This window comes from Xiphophorus maculatus, chromosome 9, assembly GCF_002775205.1.
Source record: "Xiphophorus maculatus strain JP 163 A chromosome 9, X_maculatus-5.0-male, whole genome shotgun sequence".
NCBI lineage: Eukaryota > Metazoa > Chordata > Actinopteri > Cyprinodontiformes > Poeciliidae > Xiphophorus > Xiphophorus maculatus.
Window position 1 is genome coordinate 28,511,701 of NC_036451.1, and position 12,858 is coordinate 28,524,558.

At 38.2% G+C, this 12,858-nt stretch overlaps 1 protein-coding gene across 3 annotated transcripts in view; it reads right to left on the bottom strand.

Moving 5' to 3' along the window:
- nlgn1 (neuroligin 1) overlaps positions 1 to 12,858 on the bottom strand; it is a 351,083-nt gene that overhangs the window by 52,800 nt on the left and 285,425 nt on the right. The window lies entirely within an intron of this gene.

Here is a 12,858-nt window from a genome sequence, read left to right on the forward strand (position 1 = left end):
AGAGAGTTTTATTAAAAAAATATATTAACTTTGATAAATTAATTACAGATAATGCAATTAATTTTATTAAAATTGAGTCCAACCACTAAATATAACACAACATTCAGTCTAGCTTAAATACATTTAAGTACTCTATCATTTTGACATTCTGGCCTTGAACTAAATTAAACAAAAGACTGTAAAAACTCTTAAAGCTCATGAAAAATATTTGCAGAATGGGTCAATGTAAGGGAAGGTAGTTAGCTCAACCAACTGACTCCACCCCCATCGTGTGTTTAGTCTGTGGCAACAAGCATCATGGGATGAGAGAAGTGATGTTTAACAATAATGTGATGAAGTTGTGATGACAAAAATTATGTGACTAAATGTTACAAAACTAACATTTACTTTGAAACACTGAAATATTGACTCAACCCAGAAGAAAAGCTGTGGTGGGTTTGAGATTTTCCTGGTTTGGTGAAATGACAACCAGCTAAAAGTGTCAAGGCCAGTTGCTTCTTCTGCTTCTTCTTCTCTGTGGTGATGAGATCAAAAGGTTACCTGTAGTGTACATGTTGTTGTGTTTCTCAGATATCAGATCTCTAACTTCATTATGTTCCACAAATGATAATGGCGAGTGAGTCAGAAGGAGAAACTTAGGTGGTCACTCTCAGCCCACCTAATCATGTTTGATTTTATGAGCAGAAATCAAACATGAATTCTTTCAGCAGGTCACATGAAACAGGTAACAGTACAAACTTTATTGTACTGTGTGTACAGTTTGCATATGTGTTGGTGTGTGTGCCTCCAGATGAAAGGTGAATTGGGTGGCTGCTGTTTTGAAACAGACAAAGACACCAGGATTTGTAATAACTGTGACATTCCTGTCTGCTCCCCTGCACACTCCAGGCAATGGTCTGAGAGTGTGTACTGCGTGGGTGGATGTGGCGAGAGCGCCGGGAGGTGTAGAAAGTTTGCTTTCTGATTGAACAGAAATAGAGAAATGTAAAAGACAATACAGGAACTTGTGGTCTTTGTTCAGGTGATGCTTGGTTCTAATGTAACCATCTGATGAAAGAAAAGGTCGAAGTCTGATGACATAAAACTGAATATGCAAATTCTCAAATATGTAATGTAGGATGTCTGGTTTGGTGGGAGTCCTGAGCTCTACCACCCAAACAGAGAGCATCTGGCAACACAAAAGCAAGAAGTTCCCCTGAAACCTCTGGTGTAGAGCCCCGATAATACTGTGACTTATAAATGAGCTCCCATACCCAGGTCTGGTTGTTTATGATGTTGGTTTAATTTTACAACTCACATGAAGGGAGTTGTAAGTTGCCCAACAATTGAGATAGAAAGTACTGTTGGTTTAAAGCAGGGGTGTCAAACTCCAGTCCTCAAGGGCCGGTGTCCTGCAACTTTTAGATGTGCCTCTCCTGCACCAGAGCTGAACAGAATAATTAGGTCATTAGCAAGGCGCTGGAGAACTTATCTAATTAAGCCATTTCATTCCAGTGTTTTGTACCTGTGGCCCATCTAAAAACTGCAGGACTGCGGCCGTTGAGGACTGGAGTTTGACACCTGCGGTTTATAGGGACAGGATGTACCGATAACTGACGTGGTGACCACTAAGACGGAATGAACGTGATAGCACTAGAGCCGTGTTTCTCAAACCTTTTCAGGCTGAGGACCACCCTGTTTAACAAACACTCTCAGACCACCTAATTTAAAATTGTCCCCGCAATTGCACGAAATCTTAATATGCATATAATAAAAAAAAAGACTTGTGTTTCTTTGGCCAGTAGATAATCCAACACAAACAATTTTATTTTACTTGTAAAGATGCAGTTAGTCAGCGTGGGGTGCAGCTTTACTCACCGCCTTGTCACTGTCATGTCACATTCAGCATAGCAACCTAGATCTGCATGCCTGTGTCATACTATGTATTACAATAGAGTTCAAAAACCAAAGTTCTGCAACTCATCTTAAGAAACTTTCCATGAATTAATATGAATTAATCTTATGTAACTGATTACACTTAACTGTTTACATGATTTTTAATGACTTATTACATGAACAAGCTTATTCACTTCTTATTTAATGGAAACACTGCAAAGGGAAAATTATGTTTCTTCAAGGCTAGCAGAATATTGACAAAGATTTGGGCGCATTTGTAATGGCAAAGATAATGCACAAGATTCTATTTCAGTAGATTATGTGGATTTCACCCATGACCCACAAATACAAGCACATACAAAAAAGGGGCTCATCAACATTGACAAACGTATTGAGGTGATAGCATTTGATGTTACACAAAATGTACCTAATTTCTTGATGTCTATAGTCAAGTAGGACATGTTTTAGATACAGCATTTGTATGGCATGATAAAAATAGTTTGTCAGCTTAGGAAGCAACAGTAGTTTCAGCCAAACAAAGTAAAGTCCCAAAATAAGATATTGCACATCAAAAAGCAGTTTTCATAAGAGAGGAAACTGAGGAGTGATGATCAATATTTCAACATGCACACTCACTCCCTCTTGCAAACACAGACCCACACCTGCATACACACCCCCACATGCAAATGCACATCCCTCTTGGGGGGCCAAGGTGATGTGAGTGCAGGTGTCGTGAGCCATCAGCTCACGGACAGCACAAAAAGATAGCCAGATATAGACCCAGACACATGCAAGAAAGTTGCATTGGTGTGAACAGACAAGAAAAAGCTCCCAGCTAAAAGGAGGCTGGGCTCATCTAATAATGATGCTGCCTGAGAAAAATCAAGTCCGATGGAGGCTTTCATCACCACCACATGTATAATCCACAAAGCCAGGGAGGGAGAGACAGTGTGACAAAGAGGCATTGATAAAAGTCTACTCTATAATTTATTCCTGCCATATACGCACACATTATATGCGTGAATGCAATTACATTGGTAACAAAAATAAAAAAAGTTAAAGTATCTATATGGAGGCAAAAAAAAGGGGTTTAATAGCTGTTTCAATCTGGATCCATCTATCTGTGCATTCATCAGGTGTAATATAATTAGATTTTTATGTTAAGATAATCATAAACTCAATAAATATTACACAGTTATTTTCTTTCACACTGTAAAGGAGTTCTGAGTTTGCAATAGTTCATCAAGCTGACTTAATCTTAACTAGGTCATTAGAGAGGATGTGCCAGTGTCTCAGGACAGATGTATAATTAGTGAAATCTTAAACAGAGCGGTGCTGGGAATGTGCATGTGAGTTGAATTTACAGAAATGGACAAGCATTGCCTGCCGCTAATGACTGCTTTGGATCCATATTCCTTCTCGGCTCTGCTTTTATCAGAGAACACCTTCATTTTGATATCCTGTAGTCTCTGCACCAGTTGCTTTCATCTACCCTCTGCTAGACAGCTCCAAATAATTTCCACCACACACACGCACACACACCACACATCCACATTACTAATAGCTGATAGAATAATACAGCGACAGCAAGTAATTTACAGAAGCAACAACTCCTCATTGCTGCTCTTTGTCCCCTTCCCATTTTTCTTGCAGCTGATGAGAAAGGTAATAAGTCCGGTGGAGTCCAACTTGAGCGTATGCTAATGTGCCCTGTGAGAGTATGCAAATACAATTTGCAAGAATTTGCATTTAAATGTCTTCGCTAACAGCTGACACTGTTGGTTTCTTTATTGTAGCAAAATTAAAGTAAGCTTTACAAACAACATAATCAAACCAACAATTAGAAAGGTTAAGTTAGAAAGGAAGTGAGCATCAAGAAGTTTATAGTAGTGGAGAGTTTGACGCAATTACCTGAAGGCCACCACCACACAATGTTTGTCTGCCTGAAAGGATATTGGTTTTATACAACCGAGGTCTGCAATAAATCATAAAACTAAGTACAGAATTACAAATAATAAATATTTAAAGGGACGCACGATTAATTGTAACAACTTTATTTGAGAAATAGTTATTTTAGATGTAAAAACAATGCAGTAATAGTACTATGGGTTATTTAGTTTTTATAAATTTTAATAAAATATCGTCACAGGAAAGTTGCCATGTTGCTCACCCTGAAATGCATTCTGGGAAATTACATCAAATTGATCCAACTGCCTGACTCCCTCCAGCCAAAACAGTATGAGTAGCATTATTAAGACTTTCCAATTTGAACTGGAGCTTGTTGAAATCGATTGGAACGTATAAATCACAAGAGGTAATGATAATGAGGATGACCAAACAGAAGAAGAGGACAGAGCTGGCCATAGAAGCTGGTGTTTGCTGCTGCTGCTGCTGCCTTCAGCTTCGTAAATGAAACAATGAATGACTCTGTCTGGTTCGACAAAAGCTGTTTAAAGTCCGAACTTTGTCCAGTGTTGTAGTGGTTTCGCATTCAGTGACAGTGTTCTAGCTCCATTAGTATTTACAGTAGTAATAGCTCCGTTAGCACTGTTTACCTTTGATATTTCTCCTAGCGTCTGTCCAGTTCGGCAACAGCTGTGCTGAATAGGGTCTGGTGTCGGTCCGGTAGTAGCTGTTAAGGGTGGCCTTGGTCCGGTCGATGTACACCGTGTTCCAAATTATTATGCAAGTGATATTTTCTCAGATTTTCTTAAATGGTCAATGCAAATGATGGTCAGTATAATTTTCAAGTCATGAACTATTGCAGTATGAATCAAATTTTACTGAACAAAGCTCCTCATGAGAACAGTATTTTTTTTTAAATAAAAAACTCAAAATGCACATTTCTAAATTATGCACAACAGATTTTCTAAACATTTTATGGATTATAAAGAACTGCAAACAGTCACTCTTTGAATGTGTAGCATTAAGTGGTCACATGTACTAAAATCAAAAGCCATTTCAATCAAAAACATCTTAACAGACCGAGTTACATGTTAACATTGAACCTTCTTTGATATCACAGCACAATTCTTGCATACATTGACCTTGTGAGTTTGTGGAAAGTTTCTGCTTGAATTTCTTTGCAGGATGTCAGAATACCTTCCCAGAGCTGCTGTTTGATATGAACTGCATTCCACCCTCAGATCTTCTGCTTGAGGAAACTCAAAAGGTTCTCAACAGGGTTGAGGTCAGAGGAGGATGGTGACCACACCATGAGTTTCTCCCCTTTTATGCCCATAGCAGCCAATGACACAGTGGCATTTCTTGCAACATGAGATGGTGCATTGTCATGCACGAAGATAATTTTTCTACAGAATGTAGGGCTCTTCTTTTTGAACCATGAAAGAAAGCGATCAGTCAGAAAGTCCATATAATTTGCTGAGGTCATTTTCACACCTTGGGGGACTCTGAAGGGGCCGACCAGCTCTCTCTCTCCCCATGATTTTGGCCCAAAAAATGACTCCACCACCTCCTTGCTTACGTCACAGCTGTGTTGGGACATAGTGGCCATCCACCACCAATCCACCACCATTTCTGATTGTGAGCACTGGTTAGGTGGCCGAATAGTAAACCTCTGGAGGATCCTCCACTTTGAGGTTCCAGAGGCACCAGCAGCTTCAAATAACTGTTTGCTGCTTTGTAAGGGCATTTTAACAGCTGCTCTCTTAATCCGATGAATTTGTCTAACAGAAACCTTCCTCATTATGCCTTTATCTGTACAAACCCATCTTTGTTCTGAATCAGCCACAAATCTCTTCACAGTACGATAACGCTTCAGTTTTCCTTAAATATTTAATGTTTTCATATCTTGTCATACGGCACTACACTATCTGATGATTTTCGTCAGCAGAGATTCTTTCTCTTTCCCATATTGCTTGAAACCTGTGGCCTGCTTAATAATGTGGAACATGCTTCTTAAGTAGATTTCCTTTAATTGAGCTCACCAGACAAACTAATCAACCCATCTCTCTGAAATTAATTATAGTGATTCGAAGAGCCCTGAGACACAATACCATCTATAAATTTAAAAGCACAACAAAAAATGTAATCTTTATGACACTTAAATCCAATTTGCATAATAATTTGGAACACTGTGTAGTACTGGAGGTAGTATAGTTCAGTTAGCATTTCAAAGAACATTCAGCTCTGTCTGTCTCAGTACAGCATTTATTTTTAGCTCATTAAGGTAAAGATCACCTGTTAGAGCCTTTGTTAGTTCTGCTGTCACAAATGACTCAAAGTCTTTTGGAGAGAAATGTCAAAGGTAGAGATTAAGTCCTTTGGAAGTTGTTTTTCACTCCATCTCTTCTGCTGCACTCTTCTTTCTTTCATGTGGTAAATTATCCAAATTCATCTCATTTTTTCTTTTCTTTTTTCTTTTTTAAATTACAGCCAACAGTGACACAGCGTTACATTATCGAAAATTATACCAGTCAACGCAATATGATTAGCAACTACTCAGGTAAATTTCCTTCCTGTGTTTACTCTGTATTTTCCATTACAGAATGGACCATTATGCATCATCAACCCATCAATGAAAAAATGGATCAGATAACTAACATCAAATCTACTGAAAGTCTCTTCATTGTCCTCCTTTGACTTTGTTTTTCATACATTTTATTATTTCATCCCATTTTGAATACAACTGTCTTCAAGCTGACTTTGATTTTTCTTTGCAAAAGACCAAGGAACAAGCCAGAACAGGTCGGAGATTAATAGTGGCCCTCAAATGGTGAATGCTGTCCACCACATCCGATCTGCAAACCGTCTGTGTCTGAACTTCTGGCTGCACACTCACTGTCTGCAGTTCGCAGTCAGTCCAGATCTTAATCCGGAAAACACGATGGATATCGATCCGTTTCCTTTTTTCTTTTTTTCCAAGTCTAACAAACAACCACTCTGAGACTTTGGTTTGGCTAGAACAAACTAAAGATCTGACAATGATCTGTTGATGGGCTTTAACTGGGTCAGATGGCTGAATGCATCAGCGAAAACAGCTTTTAGAAAAAGATAAATCTGCTAAGTTTGGGTATGCTCCAAGTTCACCAGCAATTTAACATCCTGTGGTCTTAGCATGATGTTTAGGGGAAGCACAGCAGATGTTATTGTTGGACAGCGGGGAACATTTTTTGTAGGAGTTTCTTGTATATGTAGATTAATATATAATTTAAAATGACATTTTATTTCCATATGTTTCATGTTTTTGGGTGAAGAGGAACTTGAATTAGAGTTTCTGGCTTGTGTATAATAACCTTTTACTATTTGAACAGAGTTTTTGTGGAACTTGAAGATTTATATTTACATTTGAGCACTTCTGGTTTAGAGCAACACTTTGCTAGAAAATAACATTGCAAACATTACACATCTTACAGAGCCATATGTAATGCATAATCTGAAATTGCAAGGAGTGTGGCACAACTATGCAACTGTGCGCCATTTGATGGCTGTCCACTTAAAGGAGAGCATTGATTTATCTATTTGTCTGTCTGTCTGTCGGTTAGCGTATAATGATGATGAATAGATTTGCAAAACTAATGCAAATATTTTATAGAATTTTAAAACAGCGCCACACATTGCACAAGACTGGTGTAACAGTTACAAAACAAACGTTTTTATGAATGTGTGATGGTTCGTGTATTTATGGATCCATCCACAGACAAGCTGTGTCACAGAACAGACTAAAATATGTAAATAAAAAAAAGTGAAGTTTGGGTAACTCACACACGCTATGCAGATGATTCAGCTTGTGTGCAGCTGCTGCCTTTTCTCTCCTTCCTCACTCTCTCCATATGACATTGATGATTTTGCTTAACGAGGCCACAGCGGCTCTGATATTGAGCGTCTGTTTATTTACACCACATTTGATGATTGCTGAATATGAACTCTTTAGAGGCTCATTTGTGTTCATTATCATGTTTTTTTTCTTGCCATCACTTTGAGGTGATGTTTGGGTTGCGGATGTCATACAAGGGGCCGGAATTTGAAAAACACCCACTTAGAGGCATTGAAAATTTATTTTTCATATGCAGAGACTCGTCGCTCTTACTCAAGAATATTTATTTCAAACTTGATGATTTCAGTAAATTAATAAATGATGTATAGACTCTCTTTGTGTCTCTGACAATTTCAATTCCCTGCTAATGTTGAGTTACTCCCATGCAAAATCTGAAGATTATGCAAGGAGATCATGAGTAAACAAACATAAATAAATAAAAATGCATATTTAGCACATCTGTTCACCTGAAGCCCAACTCAACATTTAGTTTGACTCCTAAAGATAACACACATATATAATTATTTGTCAGATACCCTTTGTTTTTGGGGGTGACTGGACCCTAACCCAGCAGAGAGTGGGTGTGCTGTAAGGTACATCCTGCAGCTCTCCAGTCCATCAAGTCTGCCATCTCAGAGACAATAATGTATTCACATATTTACTTACAATTAGTGGCAATTTGAATTCAACAGGTAACTAAACATGCATGGTTTCTGGACTGTGAGAAGAAAATTAGCTGTGGGAGAGAATGCAACCCAGGTGTATCCTAGCTGGACTTTTGCCTTCCACTCGATTCTCATCTCTGGTTAGTGCTCAGGATTTACATCAACAACATTTCAACCATTGTTTGAAGCATTGTAGTTGGCAAGTGCAAATTGATAATTACATGGTCAAATCTTTAGGTCCCAAACGTTTTCATCAAGCATGATAGAAGAGCAAATATAGCTTCAACTGAACGAGGCAACCGGCCCAACAAATATTTTGGAGAAATGGCTGCTTAAATTTAGACATGCAAAATGACATAATCACAGCCATGTTAGTGTCCAAGTTTTCACACCCACATAGTGAGGAACACACTGCCACTGGAGACACACCCAACTTGGCTAAAACAAAACCATTATCAGGTTACAATGGTTTATAACCTGTGGAGAGGGCCTATAGTTGCAGGACACTGATTATTGGTTACTGGAATCTAAGAATCCTGGATTAGTTAGAATGTAACTTTGGGTGTAACGTTTAGACAACTGCTTTGAATATTAAGACTATTCTGGTAAGAACTGATACTTCTCTTAGCCATGACCTTCATTAGCTGCGTTTCCATTACAAATGAGTGCAAAACTTTGTCAGTATTGCAAATTTTGCAATTGAGGTACAGTATTTCCGTTAAATATCAAATACAGTTAAAATCAAATGTGAATAAGTTTCTTTAAGCGATAAGTCGTTAAAAATATTAAAAGCAGCCCAGTGTTGCCTTCTTCTTGGTTTGTGCCAGTGGCACCATCTGACTGTTGATGAAAAAAAGTATTTCCATTGAAGTTTTGCAAAATAAACAAATTTCAATGCAGCCAAAAATCACCTCAACCTAGCACCAAATCTTTTATAGCAAAAAAAAAACTAGTAGTTTAAAAAAAAAACTAGTTTTTTTTTGTTTTGTTTTTTTCAAAATTGCTGTGTTTTCATTAAGCAAAGATATGGTCTATGGAAATACAGCTATTGGCTCTCACAATGTAATTTCAAGAGGTTCTAAGCAAGGAGACATTGTTATGTTCTACCAAATCAGATGCTGTTTATAATCAGGCTATAAAGAGAGTGTTGCTGAAATGTCAGATTAAGTGTTCTTATTCTAATGGTAGCTTGCAAGTCTGTCCTAAGGCTGTGTTGGTTTGCATTTCAAGAGTGAAATAATTAATGCTCCATTTAATGCTTGATTATTTAATAATAATTAGTCATTTTTGCACCATATTGCAGCTTTAAATCTGCTGTTGTAGTAAACAAGTCCATCATTCACTGAAGGCAAGGCACTTAGCTTCAGCTTGACTTCACAAAGATCCACAGCAATGCCTACAGACACAGCACACTTTTGACATATTAGTTAGACCAAAGGCATAGTGCATACAGACATTCACACAAACCCAAAGACGGCTCGTTAAGGCTCTCCATGTAAACACAGTTTACTCGGCGAGCTACCGCCGCTGGGAGGTGTTTTTTTGTGCAAGTAGATTATTTGGATTTCAAGGAGGAGGTAGAAAACGGAGGAGGAAGTGGAAAGAAGGACAAATATGGGGGAAGAATAAAAATAAGTAAAGGGAAAGAGCACACAGGATAAAGTGCACAGAGGAGGAGGAGGACAAGAAGAAAGAGATGCAGGCATCCCAGATAAAGAGGTTTAATTGACTATTACAGAGCCTTGTGGTTGTGCTGCAGCTACTAATAGTCAGCTAGAGGCTGCTGAGGCTGGCGGACACGTACAGGCTGGACTTTCCTCTCATTATTGCTGCTACCCTCCAGCCTTCGCTCCCGTTTCCTCTCTGTCTCCCACACTCTGTGTTGCAGAATGCCTCACTCTGTTCAGCTCTCTGGACTTTATTGACTCAGACATTTGAAGAGTCATTTGCAAAAGAATCCCATGATGAACAGAATCATTAAAATCACTATCACATCAAAAGTGCATACAGTGGAAATCTGGGAGTGTTTACTGAGAGATCACTTAATGGTGATGTGCTCTGGTGTGTACAATACTAACTGTCTAGCTCTCTGTAATACCACAAAAGTTCTTCAGCTAAATTTGGGTTTTATTGGAAAGCCAATTTAAAACATCACACGACTTTGTGATATAAAAATGCACCAATAAATTGGTCTTCTGTTAAATCGACCTCGACTTCCTTACTTTTGGGACATTGACAATCTGCCGATATTTGTACATAAGAAACCAATGTTATCTACCAATCTGCTCCACCTCTACAAAGGTCTGACAGTCAGCCACTGTCCTCTCCTGCTCTACTGTGAGAGAGGGTTGACTGATAGACCCCCCAACTCCGCCCACCCCCAGGTCATGTCTGTATGTACGCAGTTAACAGTAGTCTGACTTTATATTTAGCAACTTTTCAGAAAAAGAAATCAGGTCAAAGTCGGAATTGGCGAGTCAGACCTTTTAAAAATTGGTGATTCGCAAGAAAACAACAGGTGGTACATCCAAAGCATGGTAAAAGATTTAATTTGATCCAGCTTTTGATTGAGACAATAGGATCATGGACAAGACATCGGGAGGTTTGTTGGAGGATGAGTAGGGCGAACAGGAACATAAAGACAGATGAAAAAAATAAATGGCACATAGCTAATGTGCCATTTATTGAGGGGAACGAAAAGGGGTCACAATGAAGGTTAAGGGGTGAGTGAGATGTAACAGACCTAGAATTAGGATAAAGGAGATTATATGGGACAAAACAGAGAAGGTGGGATGTAATGAGGGTAAACTAGGAAGAGTTTGATAGAAAGGTTTGATAATAAATGTTAAAGACAATAAGAGAAAATTATAAAAATCAGATGAAGAGGATGAGTTGGATGAAACAGGATGATGAGTAGGATAGTTGAGGACTGAAGATAAGTCGGGACAAAGTCAAGGCAAATCTGTGAGGTCTATTTGAGGTGGCCTTGTTATCATATCTGGGATAATTCATTTACTTTCAACAATAAATTGAAATTCACCATGACAATGATGAATCAAAAAGCTTGACAAGACATTTTTCATGATAAATGATGAAATAAATGCACAGTACATAGGGGTGCATTTAATTAAAGTTTAGCTAAAAATCATTCAAATTTTCCAAAATCCTAGCCTAGTAAAAATCGGGTTTGTACCAGGGTTTGTCTCCGTTAGAGACAATCTACCGGAGATTGTAGATTCAATGGGAGAAAGCCCAGACTTTGATGGAAGTGAGAATATTTTTCAAGTGAAATTGCACATTAAGGTAATAGAAAGGCCAGCAAAAACCTCTTAAGCAAAATGACAATTAATTTAGACATGAACAGCAATGTAACAGTAGCTTTTTGCTACACAGACTCTTGTAGCTAATGTGCTAGTGTAGTTGTATTTGTGATTAAAGCTAAAATCTCTTCACTCTCCCAAGTCCTTCCAGTCTTGCCTCACCCCCCACTCCCTTGCCTGCCCTCATGCCCCCCCTCACCCCTCGCCCTGTCCACTCTAATAGGCTATTGATTTTCTATCTGCTCACGAAGCAGCCTCTACTTTTACCGTTCACTCATGATATTAGCTGTCCATTAACAGCAGTGACCAGCTCTGCTTGCATGTCAGCACCTCAGCACGCACACACACACACGCCAGACCCACACACACACAGATAGACAGAAGTCAGCTGTGATAATCCCACATAGGACATCAGCTTTCTACACGTTTTCTCCTAGTTGTTGTTTCAAATAATAAATAACACAAAATAACACATCTAGAGGGCAAAACAGACCTGGACTCCTACTCTGATCACTTGGAATTGTCTGAAAGCCAGCTTTTTAAGGCCACAAATGATAACAAAGAAACAAGAAAATAAAGGAAGAGAGAAAGAAGGAAATAAATAGAGAAAATTATGTGCAAGAGTATGCAACTTTTTAACCTTTTTATTATCTATTTTCGTCAAATGAAGTGAGTTAATTGATTCCTGTAGCTCAATATCCAAAGTTTTAATTGGGTAGCTCTGAAGGCACCCTGTGGGAATTTTAGTTTAGGAAAAATGTAAACTTTGTAAGAGAATCCATCTAGAGAAAATAATCATGTTCTTTCTGGGCGTTGCAGCAGGATTATAATTGTGCAGGTGCCAATGTAATCTTATGGATAGAACTTGTAATTACAACAACAACAACAACAACAACAACAACAACAACATAATAATAATAATAATAATAATAATAATAATAATAATAATAATAATAATAATAATAATAATAATAATAATAATAATAATAATGCATGTATTTAATACAAGCAGGTACACACACTGCCAGTATGTGCGGTACCTGTTCATCCCTGACTGTAACCTCCTGGAGAAGATGTGGTTTTACCTAAAAAACTGTCTGTTGTCAAAAGTCTGGTTGATCACAGTTCTTCTGTAGAATGTACATATTTGATAATAAAAAGTTAATTTCATCGTCTGGCAACAATTGGCATAACAACTAAGCAATAAATCTGACCCATTATA